General features: G+C 40.2%; 1 protein-coding gene across 1 annotated transcript in view; it reads left to right on the top strand.

Moving 5' to 3' along the window:
* ST8SIA1 (ST8 alpha-N-acetyl-neuraminide alpha-2,8-sialyltransferase 1) overlaps positions 1 to 17791 on the top strand; it is a 156367-nt gene that overhangs the window by 64227 nt on the left and 74349 nt on the right. The window lies entirely within an intron of this gene.

The raw sequence follows: 17791 nt of genomic DNA, 5'->3' as shown, positions 1-17791 counted from the left end.
GATAACATTCGATGGACTTGTAGAGAGACATTATATCAACACTGAATTTTCTCTGCCTTAATTAATTTGGTCATAATTAATTAATTTGGAGTAAAAAGATACAAATAAGTACATAGAACTTTTCTTAGTGTTTGTATCTGTTCAAATCAGTTCACTCTCTTTCTGCTAATTGACCTGTAATCTTTAGATCACATGGGAAATAGCACAATTTTCTTGTCATCCTTCATGCCCCAACTAGTCATAGCCTGTTATCTATAGGGTCAGAACTTCTGGCTAGACTTGCCTAACAGGATGGGGAAGGAGGTGGCTGGAGATGGGACAGGAGAGTGAACTTAGCTGTGGAGGCTAAAAGAAAGTCCAGCCAGTAGCCAGAATGTGATATTTAGATTCTCACCAGAGGTACCTGTTGGCAGTAACCAGAAGGTAACATGATGTACCAATAGTGTGCAGAACTCAGATGTGAGGAATGTAGGAGGGTGGAGCTCTACCCAGAGATCCAGATTCAGTAGCAATTGACTTGAAGTTCCCAGACACTGGGCCAGTGGTTTTGGCAACTGGCAGCCTCCAGGGAGGTACTGGCCAGAAGAAGGCAGGTCTCGCCCTTCTAGAGGCTTGGGTACTGATCATTTTATCAAGGCAGGGACTCAAGGAGACAAGGTGGTGGTCCCCAGCATTAGGGTCAAAATTAGGGACTGTTTTTGAGAGTAAGACTGAAGACTGAAGTTCTGGAACTGGGTATGAGCTGAGCACCAGGAATCTGGAAGGGCAGCCTGGGGCTATGTTTTGAAAATAAGACAGAAACCAAGTTACCTCAAAGCTAGGGTCATAAGAACGCAATATAACCTAACGGTGATTCCCACAGCTTTGGGTGACCACTCCCCAAATCATTACCCCAAAGCCACATTAACCCACAGTCCCCAGGGCTCAGGCTGAATCTGCAGTGGCCCCAGATGTGGGTTCAGGTTGTATATAGAGGCTTAGAATTAGGCCTGATACAGCATAATTTTTTAGACAAAAACATTAGATTCCTTCCCTCTCCTATGTCTAGCTCTGTGGTGGCTGACAGTACGGAGGGAGCAGAAGCTAAGTGAAGGAGAGAATCTGGGCAAATTGTTTATTAAGACAATATATTAGCAGCCTGTCAGAAAGGTGCTGATATATTGGTGAGGATAAGTGTGGTGGTGCAGTTTAGGCTAGATGGGGCGAGGGTCAAGGCCTGCTGACTGTAATGGAGACAGAAGTGCTTTTTGAGGATAACCAATGTTTTATACTCTGAAGACTATTATAATGGGATTTTTCTTAATTTTGTTTTACTTATCTACCCAGACTCAGAGTTTTAACTCTTTGCTGAGAAAAAAAGAGAAAAAGGCAATTGCAAATTAAATTCATTCAATAATCTCTTTACCCGAGGTGGTCTGCTACTAATAAAGCACTGGTTAACAGTGCCTTATAAAATATACATAATCTGATTATTTTGCTTAAATTTTTCTCTTCCTAGGGTTCAGTCTACTCTGATTTTGTATACATTTTGGGTCTAATATATTATTCAGATCATACCATGTTCACAAGTATTGTGCTTTCTGGAACCGTACTATACAAACTTCCTAAGTGTTTTTTCTTGTTGTGGTCCGACATAGACTGACTGTAACACACAAGGTCATTAAGAACAGAAGTAACTAGTTTGCAGGTGATTCCAGATGCCTGAGATGGAGATTGTTGGAGGACTTCCTCACACTTAAAGGCCAGTGATATTTATGGACGCAAGAAAAAATATAGTGCTTCTATATCATCCATCAAGTTTAGTTCAAATCGAGAATATACAAAATAAAATCAGCATCAAAATTAATTTAAAATAGAGGCCGGCCCGGTTGCACAGTGGTTAAGTGCGCACATTCCACTTTGGCAGCCCAGGGTTCGCCAGTTCGGATCCCAGGTGTAGACCTATGCACCGCTTGTCAAGCCATGCTGTGGCAGGCATCCCACATATAAAGTAGAGGAAGATGGGCATGGATGCTAGCTCATGGCCAGTCTTCCTCAGCAAAAAAAGGAGGATTGGCAGAAGATGTTAGCTCAGGGCCAGTCGTCCTCAAAAAAAATTTTTTTTTAAATAAGGCTTTGATGCATCAGAAATACCCTTTCACGTTTGTTGGACTTGTCACCTGGATGAATATGCCTTGCTGCCAGCAAAACTATGCTTTCTTAAAGTTTTAATGATTTTACATAAAATACATGTTCACTCATTCATTCTCCAAATATTTATTGAGTGACTACTCCTGTGTGCAAGGGACTATGCTAGTTCCTGGGGAAATAGTGGTGAGTAAAAACAGACCCAGTCCCCTCTCCCACTGGGTAGTGTCTTCACTGTCCCACAGGTTCCTCCTTGGTCACATGTTCAAAATTAAACTCCCTCCCTCCCCATCTGCTTCTTTTCTCTATTTCCTGTCACAGGTAATGATACCATGACCTACTCAGTCACTTGAGCTGGACACCTGGGTCTCATGTTTGAGTCTATCCTCCATACTAACTACTCTGCAAATCCAATTTTATTTTGTCAATATCTCTTGAATCCGTCCCCTTTTTTACCTCTTTGCCACTGTGTTAGTTCAAGGTTTATCATCTATTATATGGACTAATTCCAGAACTTTCTAAAAAGTTTGCCTATTGTGAACTTGCCTCCCTGGAACGTCCTCTACCCTGCTGCCTGTGTTTCAGTATAAAATGCAAATCTGTTTATGTAACGTCTCCTAAGTCACTCCTCACTGCCTGCCATGCAAACAAGAGCAGGTGGCCAAACAGCACACTCACCGAGCCTGCTGAGCAGGGTTCGCGGAGAAACTCATGGAGAAGGACAAGTAGCAGCTAGTGGATACTCTGTTGCCTTTTTATGATCAGAAATAATGAAATGCTAGATGTTCTAGACTCCAGGAAAGGGATCCTGAAATTGGACTGGGCTTTTTAGTTGTGTAATCAGCAGGCACTAACCCCTCCCCTGGTGTGATTCAAAGGCTGTGTACTGAGATATGGCAAAGCCTTGGGTTTGGCCTGGTTTACCAGCTCCATGTCTGTGGGAATGGAGAGCCCCCTCTAGCCATGATTGGCAGCTAGAGGACAAGCTTTGCCGATGCAGGTGAGTGACATAACTTGCCAGAAAAGGGTTTATCCATCAGTTCATAGTTGCCACTACCATCTATTCCAGATGACAATGACTTCTTGCCTAGAATTCTGCAATAGTCTCTTATTGGCCATCTTGTATCTAATCTGGCCTCCGCTTCAGGCCACTGCTACATTGCAGTTTGAGTTATTGTTTTAAAATGCAAATCAGATTATGCCATCACTTTGCTTAATGCCATGGATTAGTTTCCCATTGATTTCAGGATAAGATAAACCCTTTAGGGCCCTCATGGCTCTGCCTGGTCTGGTGCCTGCCTGCGGCTCCAGCATCAGTTTCCACAATGTTCCCTCTCACCCTTTACACTTTGCCTTACTGACCTACTTTCAGCTCCTGATAAATGATGTGCTCTCTTTCCACAGAGCTTTTTAACACACTGTTCCTTTTCCAGGAAGACTCTGGTCTCTTCTTACCAGCTCCTAATAAATGGTGTGCTCTCTCTTTCCATGAGCTTTTCAACACACTGTTCCTTTTCCTGGAAGACTCTGGTCTCTTCTTACCAAGTTCACTCATGTTAAGCCCTTAGATCCCATTTGAGCATCATTTCCTCAGAGGGGCCTTCCTCATAGCACCAGGTACCTCTCATTGCAGCTTCGTATTCAATTGTTTAAGTATTTAATTCAAGGTTTTTTCTCTCAGCAGCTGGGAAGCTCCCCAGGGGCAATGTTTAATTTGGGGTGATAGGGAGCTCTGGTTATCTCAGTTATTATTAGTATCATGCCTGGAACATAATAGAGATTCAGTAAATTTTAGTGGAATAAATGAATGAATGAATGGAGCTGCTTGGTTTTGCTGTATAAAATCACCAACGGTAATCCTGTAGACCCCAGAGCCTATGTTTTGGTATAAATATAAAGAGAGTTGAAGTTCATTATCAGAGTGGAGGGAAAATACTGACATTGGAAGCAGTCCCCTGCGAAACCTCCGAATGACTGTCTCAGACTGGAGCCTTCAAGAGAAGACTGTGGAGATGGCCAAACAGGGTTACAATAAGCCCCTTTTGTTACTGCAGCTATGTTTTGCCCTTGTGTGGTTATTTATCAATACAGGGGCTCAGATGTTGCAATGAAATCAATCTTACAAGAAACTACAATGGATAAATTACTGCTCTCTCTGAAGATTTAAAATCACTGATGTCAACTCGACCAGTCTGTCCTTTGCCGAACCACAGCTAAATGGCAGAAGCAACAGTGAAGCCAAAAGACGGGGTGGCTCGGGGCTGTCCTCCCTGCCGTGAGCTGGCATCCCCAGGCTCTAGGCCCCTGTGTTGAGCTAAGCCTTGGTGCTCTCTCTCTCTCCAGTCTTCTAACCGTGAGAGATTCGTGCACCAATTTTCCCACAGAATGAATGTGTGGGATTTGTATTTTGAAATCACAGCTCTTCTAATACCACCATATTTTAAATTAACATACTGCTTCCCTGCTTGTTTTTCAGTTATTTTGGCTCAGCTGCTGGAGGAAAACATTTTTTCGTCTTTGTAACACTTTGGAGCCAATATGTTTAGGAAACCAGCCAGTCGATAAAGTTCCCAAACAACTTCTTGCCAGAGACAGTCATAGTTTTTTAACCTCTTGGAACTCTAACCAGGAAAAAGATTTCAGCCAGATTATAGATACTAGATTAGTGTTTAATGTGGGCAGTTAGAACAATTATTCCTTGACTTGAAACTTTGTGACTTTTCTGGGAAATTAGTAAAGAATGTTAATTTAGTAATCCTCTAAGACTTCTTTTTGAGATTGTAATCATATTTCATGGAAATGGGCTTGTAACAGAAGTAGCAAAATGCTTGCCAATATTCAGGAGGAAGGTTGTAACAGGTCAAAAATTAAAAGTAAATTACAGTCATTAAATTCTTAGGGCTTTTTATAATTTCCTTGCTGACCTTTTCCATAATGAACGTATAGAGGCAGGGAAGGACTTAGAAGAAGGTTTGGGTTTAGGGAAATAAATAGTGATAAGGATTTATAAGATGTGAAGTGGATAAAGTGAGAGCTAAGAAACCTTGGGGGAGAAAGACAGACTATTATCATATTAATAAAAATAGTGGCAATGAAATGTCATAGATTGTCATTTCTTTTAAAAGAGACTGCCTGGGGGCTGGCCCTGTGGCCGAGTGGTTAAGTTTGCGTGCTCCGCTGCTGGCGGCCCAGTGTTTCGTTGTTTCGAATCCTGGGCGCGGACATGGCACTGCTCATCAAACCACGCTGAGGCAGCGTCCCACATACCACAACTAGAAGGACCCACAACGAAGAATATACAACTATGTACCAGAGGGGCTTTGGGGAGAAAAAGGAAAAAAATAAAATCTTGAAAAAAAAAAAAGGAGACTGCCTGAAGGAAACATAAATTTCGTATTATACCGTGGGAATCCTGGTATAGCAATCTCCTTTCATGTTTCCAGATGCTTGAGAGATGCTGTAAGCAGAACAGTGGAGGGGCGTGGAGCATGTGGGGACAAGAGGGGCAGATGTGGGGAAGAGGCCACGGAAAAGTTAGGGAAAACAGGGAAGAGATCGGACTGATGTGGCGATTGGAGATTTCATACTTTAAGGATATTTATAACTAATATTTACTGAGTGATTTCTAAGTGCCAGGCTTAGCACTTTTTATAATTATCATCTTACTTCTCTGAAGACCTCTGTGGAGGTGGTTTCTTATATTTCCCCCCATTGTATAGATGAGAGAGGTGAGGCTGAGAGCAGTTTAGTAACCCCCTCAAGGTCACATGGTTAGTACGTGGCAGAATCCTCTGACTCTATCATTTGTGTGCCTAACAATGATCTTCTCCATGACTTGGGGGTCATATCCGTGACCTGGGCACTTAGAAGATGACTGACTGATCAGTAATGTAGATCTATTATATTACGTGTATAAATGTGGAGTCTATATGTGTTATTTTCTATCTGTCTACAAAGTTTTCTTCGACTCAGATGTGCTTAAGAAGTGCTAAGGATTAAACTGGCCAACCCTGAACTTTCTCTTGCCGGTGCTTCTTTTAGGCTTGGCATTATGTAGTTTATTACACTTGAAAGGAAATCATTCTAGCCTCAAAAATCACATTTTTTCTCACTGAGTCAGTTAAGGGATATGGGAGCCAAATGGTCATCAGAGCCACTTCTGACAAAACAACAAGGTCTTCATTTACTTGAGAATTTTATTGGCAAGTGCAAAAGAGAAAAAGGAAATCTGTGTGTCTATGGGAAATGCAAACATCATGGACTGCCCTGCAGCACATGAAAGGCTGCCATCATTGCAAGAGAGACAGGGTGGCCACAAAGAGTGGATGTAAGTGAATACAGCCAAATAAATCAGAAAAAAGACATTTCAATAAAGTTTCAAAGATGTTTCAATTAATTATGACTCCGTGACAAGCACATATATAAATGAAGCGGTGACTATAAACAGCTTGCAGCTCCTACAAGTTTCTTAATCGAAATATTTCTATTTAGAAGAAAAATTATATTGGAATTATCTTGTTCAATGTTTTTATTTTAAATTAGGAATAATAGATGTTTATTTAAATTGATTGAGCTACTAGAAATGCAACATTTGAGGTAAAATGTCTAAGACATATTAATGACAATCAAATATATTAGAAAAAGTCTACTAAAAAGTGGGTTGATTATATTTTTATAATTTGATTAGGTTTTGTGGAGACCCTCTAGAGCTGGAGTTTGTGGAGGACTTACTATCTACTGGGCTTTCTCCTAAGTGTTTGTGTGCTTTATCTGATAATCCCAATGTAAAAGCCCCATGTTCTGGTCTCCATTTTACGTGTAGAAACGGAGGCTGAGATGTTAAGTGGCCTGCCTAGGATCCCCGCCAGAAACTGGTTCCAGGATGTGATTCCAAGTCAGGGTTTGGACTCATACCTGTTAAAGCCAGACTCTGTGAATTTAACTATTTCAGCTGCACTGCCTCTCATCTCAGATTAAGTCATGCACCATAGAATAAATACAACACAGTGAAGTCTGTCCACGGTACGTCTGAGATCGCACTTTGTCATAGTGAAAAACTGGAAACAACCTGAAGTATTCACAGTAAGGAATTGGTTAAATTATGAACCACCTATCCAGTCAAATAGTGTGCCGACATTAAAATGATGGAAAGATGTCCATAATATCTTGTTAAATAAACATGTATGTTGCAACTGTATGGATAAGATGATCTCGTGTTGGTTAGAAAACAAACTCTTGTTTAGAATGATAGGCCTCAGCACAAAGGGCTGAAAAATGACTGTGGGTGATACCTGAATATTCCTTAATGTTATTCTGCACAGAAATTAGGGAGACTTTTGGAATAGTCTTTGGCTGCTCTTTGTCTCTTAGAGTCGTGAATGTTGCACAAACTGCCTTGTAAAGCACCTGCTATTTCATTTGAGCCTGGGAAAGAGAAGACAGTCTTTTCCAATCTTTGTTTAAAAGTTCCCCAAAGTATATATTTTCATATATCTTTCTGAATAATTTAAGATTTGTACTCATCTCTAACCTCCTACTTTTTGAATAAATGTTAGTCTGCGAGGGCCCTGCTTGGGTTCTAGAGTAGAATATCCAAACTTGGTACCTGCAAGCCAAATCTGGCTCTCAGAGGTGTTTTGTTTGACCTTTACTGTTGACAGAAAATAGTTTGAACTGTACTGCTAACATTTAAAAGCTAGGAGATTTCATATAAAAATCTGGAGTTTTACTAACACTTGGAAAAAAAATCAGAGTATCTGGCAGCACTGGGTCCCATGTCCATCAACAGGGTGTGAGCAGTTCCTGATCTTTTTGGGTTGGTCACATATTCTCAGTTTACCACAGTCCCTAGCACTCCCTAGTGTCTTCCTGCCACTCCTTTATGCTACCTGCCTGGATTCTGTAGGCATTTAATTTTGCAACTTGTGCTGGACTTCTTTTAGCTCAGCACTGTATCATTTAGCAATCCCTTAACCTTTATACCTGTGGTCTGAGAAAGTTAACAGAGTTGCTTCATTTGCTTAGATTTCTGGGTAAATCAATCAATCAATGATAACATCAATGTACCTACTGTGATAGGCTCTGAGGACATTAAGAGTTACAAGTCATGGTTTATACTCTTGAGTGGTTTATTTTCCATTTGTGGAGGATGGGCATATACACAAAACAGTGGCGAGCAAATTGTACCACATGCTAAGTGTCTAGTGTCTAGTTAGAGGGAGTGATAATCAGTGCTATAGGTTTTTTTGTGGCAGTGGACAAGATTGTGGATGCCGATCCCAGAAGACAAGATTGGTCAGGGAAAGTTCTGGAGAAAGAAGACCTTAGGTTGTATTTCAGAGTCGGTAGGATCTGGTGGGTCACAAACTTTATTGTGCGCATGAATTGTGTAGGAGAACTTCAGCTTTCCAAACTCTACCCAGAGATCATGTGCAAGAGAGTTGAAGTGGGACCAAGAATGTGCATCTTTAATATGCATTCCAGGTGGTTCTAATATACCTGGGCCACACGATGAGAAAAGGGGAGAAGATGGCCCAAGTAGGTAGGATGAAATCAGCAGAGGCAGAAGTGTGAGTGGGGAATTTGGAGGCTGTGAAATTGAGCTGACTGGAGGCTGGTATGGGGGAGTCCTCGGAGATGATTAAGGGAGCAATGCTGGGAAGAAGGGATGCTCTAGAAACAACTTGTTTTGCCTTTTCTCACAAGAAAGGATGACAGATACTTTTTGTAAAGTTGGGGGAAAAAAGCAGCATGAGCCAGTTATTCTCGAAGAGAATTTTCTCTGCTTGATTTCTTCACTTTTTAATGGAATAGTCATATATGAGACAATACTGGGTTTGCTTTTTTAAACAATTTAATTATTAATTTAATAGTTAAGCAGACAGTTGATCCTGGTCCTGCTACTTCAAGTGCTTAATCAGTTAAATTGGAGTAACAGTTTAGCAATCTGCTACGTTACTAACTGCACACTACATTTAGTTGAAAACAAAATAGAAGTCTTAATTCACACCACGTTTTGATGAAACAGACGTTAAGCTGGGCATCACCTCATATAGTGACTGATATGTCGTTGGTTGGCACTCAATAAATACTTGCCAAATGTCCGTACCTGAAATTTGCTTGATGTTTGTAGTTCTTCATTTCTGAAAAAATGGACTTTGATTAGATTAGTGGGTTTCTGCACCATCAAATTCCTTGGGGGTGTCTAAGGGTCACTTTCAGAAATAAGAGAGAGACCAAGGGATCAGCGAGGGGTACCCACCTTGACCTCAAACAGCATCTTCTCTTTTTTCTATTTTTGCTTTTTAATGGTTTTCTCCCGCACATGATCTTGTTTGAAAAACAACACAGAAGACTTCCACTGTGAAACAAACAAAATAACAGCATCAACAATAATAAGTTTGAGTCTCTGAAGCATTGAAGAAACGATTTGATTCAATTCCACATATATTTATGAGCCACTGTGCGCAGCTTTAATACGTAATTCTCGTGACTCGTTGAGCGTAAGTGAATTCTAATGTGCCTCTGATCTGCTTCAGTTTTTGAGCATTCCTTGAACTTGTAGGGAACCTTATTGGGCACGAATCCTGCAGAGACTTCACGATCTCAGCAGTGAAAAATAACATGGTAGGTAGATAACACAGTGGGGAAAGTAGGAGGAGGAAGGGGAGGACACATTGTAGCAGCCTCAACAAAATAGGGAGTCAAGAATTTCAGGCTGTGTTGTAGGAAACTCAGATAAATAAAGTGGTGTAGAGGAAATATTTTGTGTGAGCCTCGAAGATGTGGTGGACGAAAAGAATGAACGGGGAGTTGGGGCTATTGGTGGGTCCTGAGTGCCTCAATGTAGATCTCAAATGTTTCTGTCTGAGCAAAGGGCAAACATGGTACATTTTGTACATTTTTTGTAGGGGAGCAATTTGCACGAGGCTTTCTTTCAAGATTTATTGAGGGATAATTGATATACAAAGAACTGCACATATTTAACAAGTATAATTTCATGCTTTTGGATATATTCAAACACCTGTGGTACCATCACCTTTGTTTTAGAAGGATAGCTAGTATACAGAGTGAAGGATGGATGATGGACACGAACTAGAAGATGACTAATAGTAATAAGCCACTTTTTAAAAAATATTTACAATGAGGGTGGAAAGAGGAGAAGAATAGAAGAACCTCTGCAGAGGCAGGTGTTAGGGTGATATCAAGAGGTGAGCAAAAATGACTCCATAAGCTCTAGGCTGTGTTGCTAAGAAAATATTAGTCCATTAAAAATAAAAACGGTTCCTGATTACTTACCTTGTGCCAGACAGAACTCGTTTAATCCTCACAAAGCCATAGGAGGTGGGTATCCTTATTAGAAATGAGAAGGCACTAAGGTTCAATTACTTGCCAGTGGTCATAGAGAAAACATTAAGTCAGGACTTGGATGCAGGCAGGCAGGCTCTAGGGCGATGCTTATCAACAGGAAGATGCACTGTCTGTATTTGCAGAAAAAGAATCTTTCGGTGGTCCCTTCTGCCTTGAGCGTTGAGGATGCAAGGTCTAGCACTGGCATGAAGCTTAGTTCCTGCAGCTGCTATTTTCTGCTCCACTGCTAAGAATCACCAGCCGTTACCTTTGAAACGTTGTGTATGCCCTTCATATTTCCTTTCCTTTCCACCTTAAAAAAAAAACAAAAACCAGTTTTGAGAACTTTTGAAACATGGCCAACCTCAGGCTTACAATATAGGCACAGCCTGGGCCAGTCCACTGGCATAGTGGTTAAGTTTGCGAGCTCTGTTTCAGTGGCCTGGGGTTTGTGGGTTTGGATCCTGGGCACGGACCTACACACTGCCCATCAAGCCATGCTGTGGCGGCATCCCACATACCAAATAGAGGAAGATTGGCACAGATGTTAGCTCAGGGCTAATCTTCCTCACCAAAAAAAAAAAAAAAAGTGTATAGGCACAACCTTCCTTGCTGCTTTGGCATTCATAGGTCAGAAACACTGTCAGTAACAAGTTTCAGTTAACCAGGAATTGATTATGAAATGTTTACTAAATCTACCCAATGGTCACATGAACTGATGTTATATTTGGTTTCCAGAGGTTATATCTAGAATAATATTATATGTGAAAAATACGTAGTACTCCTTGGAATGCTTAAGTGTTATTTTTATAATGGATTGAGTCAAAGATTATTCAATTTCCAGAGATGCGTCCTGTGTAAAAAGAATATTAATAGTGAATTTATCCTTTTAAAATCACAATTTTATTAGTGGAATGGGGAATACAAATCTTAGCAGCAGTTTTTTTTATATAATTAACACAAACTTCCTTGAATGATAGAGATGTGCAGATATTCTATAATTAGTACTTATAAATATATATCCCCAGGCAAAGTTTTTGGTAATGTTTTCTAAGGGTTCAGTAATTAAATATCTGTAATGAGAAGCATTTGTCTCTGAAATAAATTAACTAATTACTAGATATTTTCATCATAAAAATGCTTACACATGTAAAGTAAGAAAACAGCTGAAATTTTAATTTGTACTAGTTAAGGGACTAGTTAAATGGCTGAAAAAGCAAATATATACTCGTTTTTTTACAGGAAAGAAACAAAGCTCTTTTGATTCAGCTGCGTCTTGTCATTATTTTGCCCATTTAGCCAGGTGCCATGCTTGCTAGGGACTCGCTTGTGGGATGTTGCCAATCCTTAGTTGAAGTAATAAAATAGAGTACAGAGGTAAAGAGATGTGCATCTGAAGGGTATTGTTGGAGGATTGGGGGCTTAACTGAAGCACTGGTTAGAATGTAATTAGGTCCTTGAGCAGGGCAGTGCAATTAAATATGTCAAGGAGGGCATAATTAGATGGGTGGCTGAATGGTGTAATTACATTCATAAGAGGGGGCTGTAATTAGATGTGAGGCAGGGGGTGTATTTAGATGCCTAGGTTGAGGATATAATTAACATATGGGCAAGAAATTAAATTATGTGTGTGGGTGAAGCATAATTATGTGGGGGAGCCCATGTGGATATGTGGGTGAGGGTACATAGAAATGAATGGCTTGGACTGCAATTAGATGTCTGAGCTCATGTTCTTATGGACAGAAACTTGAGATTTTCATTAGTGTGAGCAAGCATATGTTTTGACATCATGACTAATAGCAGCTGGCATATAGTGACAGCTTTTCAGGCCACTCTGAAGGGCTACAAATCAAAATCTCTGCTTTCCTATTAAGACTTGAGACCCACATCTAACATTGACATTGATGCCTCTTCTTAATAGTGGCACTTGGTGGTGTTCTAAATGCTGAATGACTTGGTAATTTTTCTAGCTTTAAAACACAACTGCATGACAAAGAAGACTCACTCCCTTTGCCTATCAAAGATAAGAGTTTGGAGGAAATAGTAGGGCAAAACAAACAAACAATTTTCCTTTCAGTTGTGAAGTGTGAAATTAAAAGTCCCAAATCTTTTAGCTAAGAGTATCAGCGTAAAGCTACATGGGTAACAAAATCAGTAAAATTTAGCTTGACAGCCTCACTTTTTTTGTTTGTTTTAGTTATGAAACGAAGTTTATTCAGAAGTATTTATGGTATTTCTCTCCTTCCCCCAAATATGAAAGCAGTAAGGCAAGAAGTGTAAATTCCTTTTAAAAATAGGAACCAGGAGTGATAGAGGGAAGCTAGAGGAAGAAGAATTTAGAGCAAGGTAGGTGCAGAAATTATTTGGTGCATCTGAGAAACTCACATTGAAGCAGTGAAGTATGGTGAGAGTTATAATAATAATCTGACAATATAAAATAGTGGAGTCTTTTGTTGTCATCTTCAAAAGCAGGAGAGCACTTAAAAATACAACTTCCTTGCTTAGGTAAGTTCTTGAAGTTAAAGGTATTTAATGAGGTTAGGTGTCAGGGCTATTTAAGAAGAGACCCAGGCAACATCTGCCGTGGATGATGAGAAAAATAAAGGAACGTTCTATCTCAGAAGCAACGTTCCAAATGGCTTTACTAAACAGCTTGTATTTAGAGAGTGGTAGGGCTCATGTTTGTTTTTCAGTGTTTGGAGATTAAATCATATATCCGTTATGACATTAAGGAAATGCCACTTTATGTCAGGTACTGCTGAAAATAGATGCTCAATAAAAATCTGCTGGTTAAATGATTAACTTATTGAACAAATTGTTGATCATTCAGTCTGTCCTTAGTCTGGATATAGAGTGTTGAGTAAAAAAAAGATGTGATATCTGCAATGATTCACACAAACTATACATTTAAAATTCTTTGATGGATAGAAGTAGTAGATATACCCTCAAAGGGTCAGTGATCAAAATATGTTGTTCAAAATCTATGTAAATCTCTGAAATTGGAAGTATCTCACACAAAAATAAATTACATATTATGGTAGTCTAGCAATATAATGATAGTTTTTCCCCAGAGATTTTAACTTTTCTAGTATATAATAATGTACTAATATATATTTATATAGGACTTCAGAGTTTCCTGATGACATTCAACACCTCACTTTGTTTTAATTCTCTTAATTGTACTGGGAGATAGACAGAGTGGTTAGTTATGATCATGCCTCACTTCCACTGAGGCACTGACAGCTTGAGAAGCCTAGCAAACCAGAATCTGAATCCGGATTGTTAATAGCGTATAGTCATTAAGAAGATGGCCATTAACAGATGGGACAGTGATAGGTGAAAAAACTTGAACAAAGATCCATAAAATGAATTAGAGGTTGAGTAATATTTTGAGCTCGTTGCTATAGTCAATCTGGCTAATTCATTTTTTCATTTACAGTGGTATTTTTTAAGTTTAGCAGCAGAAGTGTTATAGTGGACTATGATATTTTCTTGCATGGGTGCAAGGAGATACATTTGAAAAGAAAGAATATAATGCCCTAATAAAAATACTTCTTGCCAAAATCATCATATTCATGTGAAAATGGATCATCAAGAGTTCTTTCTATGTAGTGCACCCAAAAAGGAGAACGCCTTGTTCATACATCATTCTGATGAGTGTTGACGATTGCCAAGTTGAGCTATTTTGCATCTAAAATGGAATAACAGTATTGTTTCAGTTAGTTAAAAAAATATTCCACAGTATTTTCTTGGTTAAGTGTTTCCTCTCTGTAAAGCTGTGGTGAGCTGTTAGTAGTCACTCATATATTACCAATGCCCAGAAGGGTGTGCTCAGGGACTCAGGAAATAGTTATTGAAATGAAATGAAATTACTTGCGTGAGGGCTAGCAGTTGACAAAATGAAGAAGTGGGAAGCAAACATTACCAGAAAAAAGTCAGAAATGGCTTTTTTCTCCCCAGACTGTTGTTCAAGGGCTTTAAAATTTTTTTTATAGTACATGGATATAATAGTTAAATTTTCCACTAATAAAATTATTCTAGTTGTTAGGATAGAGTTAGATAAATCACTGTTTTACCGTGTTCCCCCAAAACTGATGGAATCTAGCTATTTTGTGGCTTGAATAAGTCAGCGGACTTTGTTAGGAGGTGGGAAGGGATGAAAGAAGGGTGGGAAGAGGAGTAACCACCATGCCCATGGCTCAGCAAGGTACTTGACCTATATCATCTCATGTAATCTCAATAAATCCTGTGCAATATTATCCCTCTTTAGCCACAGGAAGTGGAACCCCGAGGGGTCTGACAGCCTGCTCTGCAATTCCCCAATCTGGGAGTTAGGAGGTAGTGTTTGTACCCAGGTTTATGCTGCTGCTACTGGTGCTCCCGCTGCCTGCCCAGATCTGCTTGTTCTGGACACAGATTCTTGGCCTGAAAACTTGGGATTGCCAGTCAAACGGAGTGGGGTTTAAGCTGGCTTTCACAAAGTAAACTAAATATTGGTTGAGGATGAGTGAACCCACACTTTTCAAATAAACCATATGCAAATAGATATGCAAATGTATGTGTATAACTCACTGAACTCAGCTGAGGCTTCTGTCTTCACTACTGAGCCAAGTCTGTCCTTGTTAAGGTTACTAGTCACCTCCATGTTGCTAAATCCAGTAGCAGTTTTCAGCTGTTATTTTTACTTAATCTATCGGTAGCATTTGATGCAATTTTTTTCCCTTCCCTCTTGAGACACTTTCTTTTTACTTGGCTTCTAGAACATCACACTCCTGTTTTTTCTCCCATCCGTTGGCCACCCCTTCTTAGTCTCCTTTACTGATTTCTCCTCAGTCTCCTGAGGAATGCCTCAGGATTCAGGTCTTAGATCTCTTCCCTTTTTTGTCTACACTCGTTCACCATCTAGTCTCTTAAGTTTAAATACCTACTGTATGTTGATCACTCTCAATTTTCTATCTCCAGGAAAGACCACTTCCCTGGCTGAATTCTCATAGATCCAGTTGTCTACTTGACATTGACACTTAAATGTCTAGTGGGCTTCTCACGATTGACATATTTACGATTGAGCTCCAAATCATTCCCCTCAAACCTGCTCCTCCTGCAGTCTTCCGTATCTCAGCAGATGGCAAGTCTGTCTTTAAAGTTGTTCAAGCCAAAAACCTGGGCATCATTCTTGATCCCTCTCTTCTTCTCTTACCTATTTCCATTGCATCAGCAAATCCCATCAGCTCTTCCTCCAAAACATCTCCAGAATCTACTTATTTCTCACCACCCAACTGCTATCGTCCTGGTCCAAGCCACCAAAATCTCTAGTCTGTTGTTATAGGAGACTCCTAGCTGGTCTGTTTCTTTCTGCCCATGATGTCTTACAGCCTCTTCACACAGCAGCAGAGTGATTGTTCCACAATATGACATAATGTCACTCCTTTGCTCATCCTTTATTGACTTGATTCTCATCTTAGAATAAAACCCAAAGTCTTTACCATACCCGCCAAGGCCCTACAGATTTTGTTCCCCCATCTCCCACCAGTTAACTCTCTGATCTCCTCTCCTACTTCTCTGCCCCTTGCTTACTCATGTCCAGACACAATAGGCTCTTTGCTCTTCCTTTCACACCCCGGGAATGTTCCCTCCTCTAGGTCCGCACCAGTGGTTCCCACGATATCTGTAAGGCTCACTATCTCATCTCCTTCATGGATTTGCTTATGCGTCTCCTTTGAGTTCTTCCCCGACCTCCCTATTTAAATGGCAGTTCCTCTTCAAAAGCATTTCCTGATCCTCTCTTGCTGATAATTTGTTTGTTTCCACAGCCCCTGTCACCATCTGACATACTGTTCCTTTTGCTCATTTATGTTTATTTATTTCCCAATTAGAATGTAAACTCTGGGGGAACAGGGATTATTACTTAGGTTCCTATCACCCAGGACAGTGCCTGGAACATAGTAGGCACTTAGTAAATAGCTGTGGAATAAATGAATTGCTAATGAGTGTGAATACTTAAGTCTACTTCTGGTAAATGATAGATCTAGCTAATGTGTTTCTAGTGTTGATCTCAAACCCTCCTCTCTGGAGTGACTGAGGAAAATGCCATGAGTGATCCTGGATCCTCCTGGACATGTTAGAGTGCTGGCCTTGGCCTGTCGCTCTTCTCTGTATCTGGAGTTCTCTGGACCCTTCTCTGTTGTCATGCAGGCAATTCTTAACTCTCTGTTGCCAAATGCTTAGACTTTACATCTTAAGTACTGTATCTTTATCAACTCTATTTTCATAGCTCTGGCTGTTCCTTTTACATACTAGAAATCAAGGAAGTGAAATTCTCTGCTTGTGCAGCCTTAAGTGCCCACCTCAGCTACCAATGACCACACAGACTCTTGGAATTGGTTTTTTCCGGTTTCATTATTCTGTGCCCATGAAAACCCTTACGGTATATATTCACGCATTTGTTCCATTTATCCTTTTGGTATAATCCATATTATTTGCTTCAGATTCATCCGAGATGGCCTATTTAATATCAGTGTATTTATTTTATGTACCAGTTATGTCTATCTAAGTTCTCCCCTCAAAGAACTCCAACCATCAGACATTGCTTCAGCAAGCAGGAAATTCTGTACGTGGTGGTTCTTGCTGACCCAGCTAAAAGAGACCGAATGACGCATTTCACTTTCAGGGGCTATTGCTGGGTTTTGATATTCCCTGGTACTATAAATAGCAGTTCAGGTACACAGAACATTTTCTTTGCAGTCCACTTCAGTGTTTGCAGAAAGAAGGTCACATGCTCTCTGGTTCAGCACAAGCCACTTGCCCCTTGTGCCTCCTAAGTTCTCGGCAGAACCCCCCCCCCCCAAGAGTGTTCGTTTGCTCATAAACACAGCATTTGCTCTCAGCATACTTTTGTGCCTTTGTTTATGCTGCTTTCTCTGCCTGGCAGAATCCTACTCATTCTTTACGATCCATCTCGAATGAGAAGGCTTCCCTGAGTCGGCTTGGCAGAAATGCCTTCTTGTTCTTCTATGGGATTCTCCACGGCATTCGGAGCCTCCCTCTTCTGCAGCGATTTCGGCATTACATTAGAGTCTGTTATATAAGTCTATATCTTCACATACTCCTTATGTCCCAAATTGTGAAGCCTGAGGCCTGCGACTTCTGTATCTTTGTCTTTATCCCCAGCAGTCAGCATAGGAAACTCTCAACAACATTTGTTGAGTGAATGGCTGATTGTATGAATGAATGAAATTGCGTTCAAATAGGGGAATAGAATTCGTTTGAATTTGTTTCCAGCTTAATACCTTTAAAATTAATCCTATAAGTTTAGGTT

The sequence above is a fragment of the Equus asinus genome, chromosome 22 (assembly GCF_041296235.1).
Source record: "Equus asinus isolate D_3611 breed Donkey chromosome 22, EquAss-T2T_v2, whole genome shotgun sequence".
Classification (NCBI taxonomy): Eukaryota; Metazoa; Chordata; class Mammalia; order Perissodactyla; family Equidae; genus Equus; species Equus asinus.
This window is presented reverse-complemented; position numbering and strand designations above follow the sequence as displayed.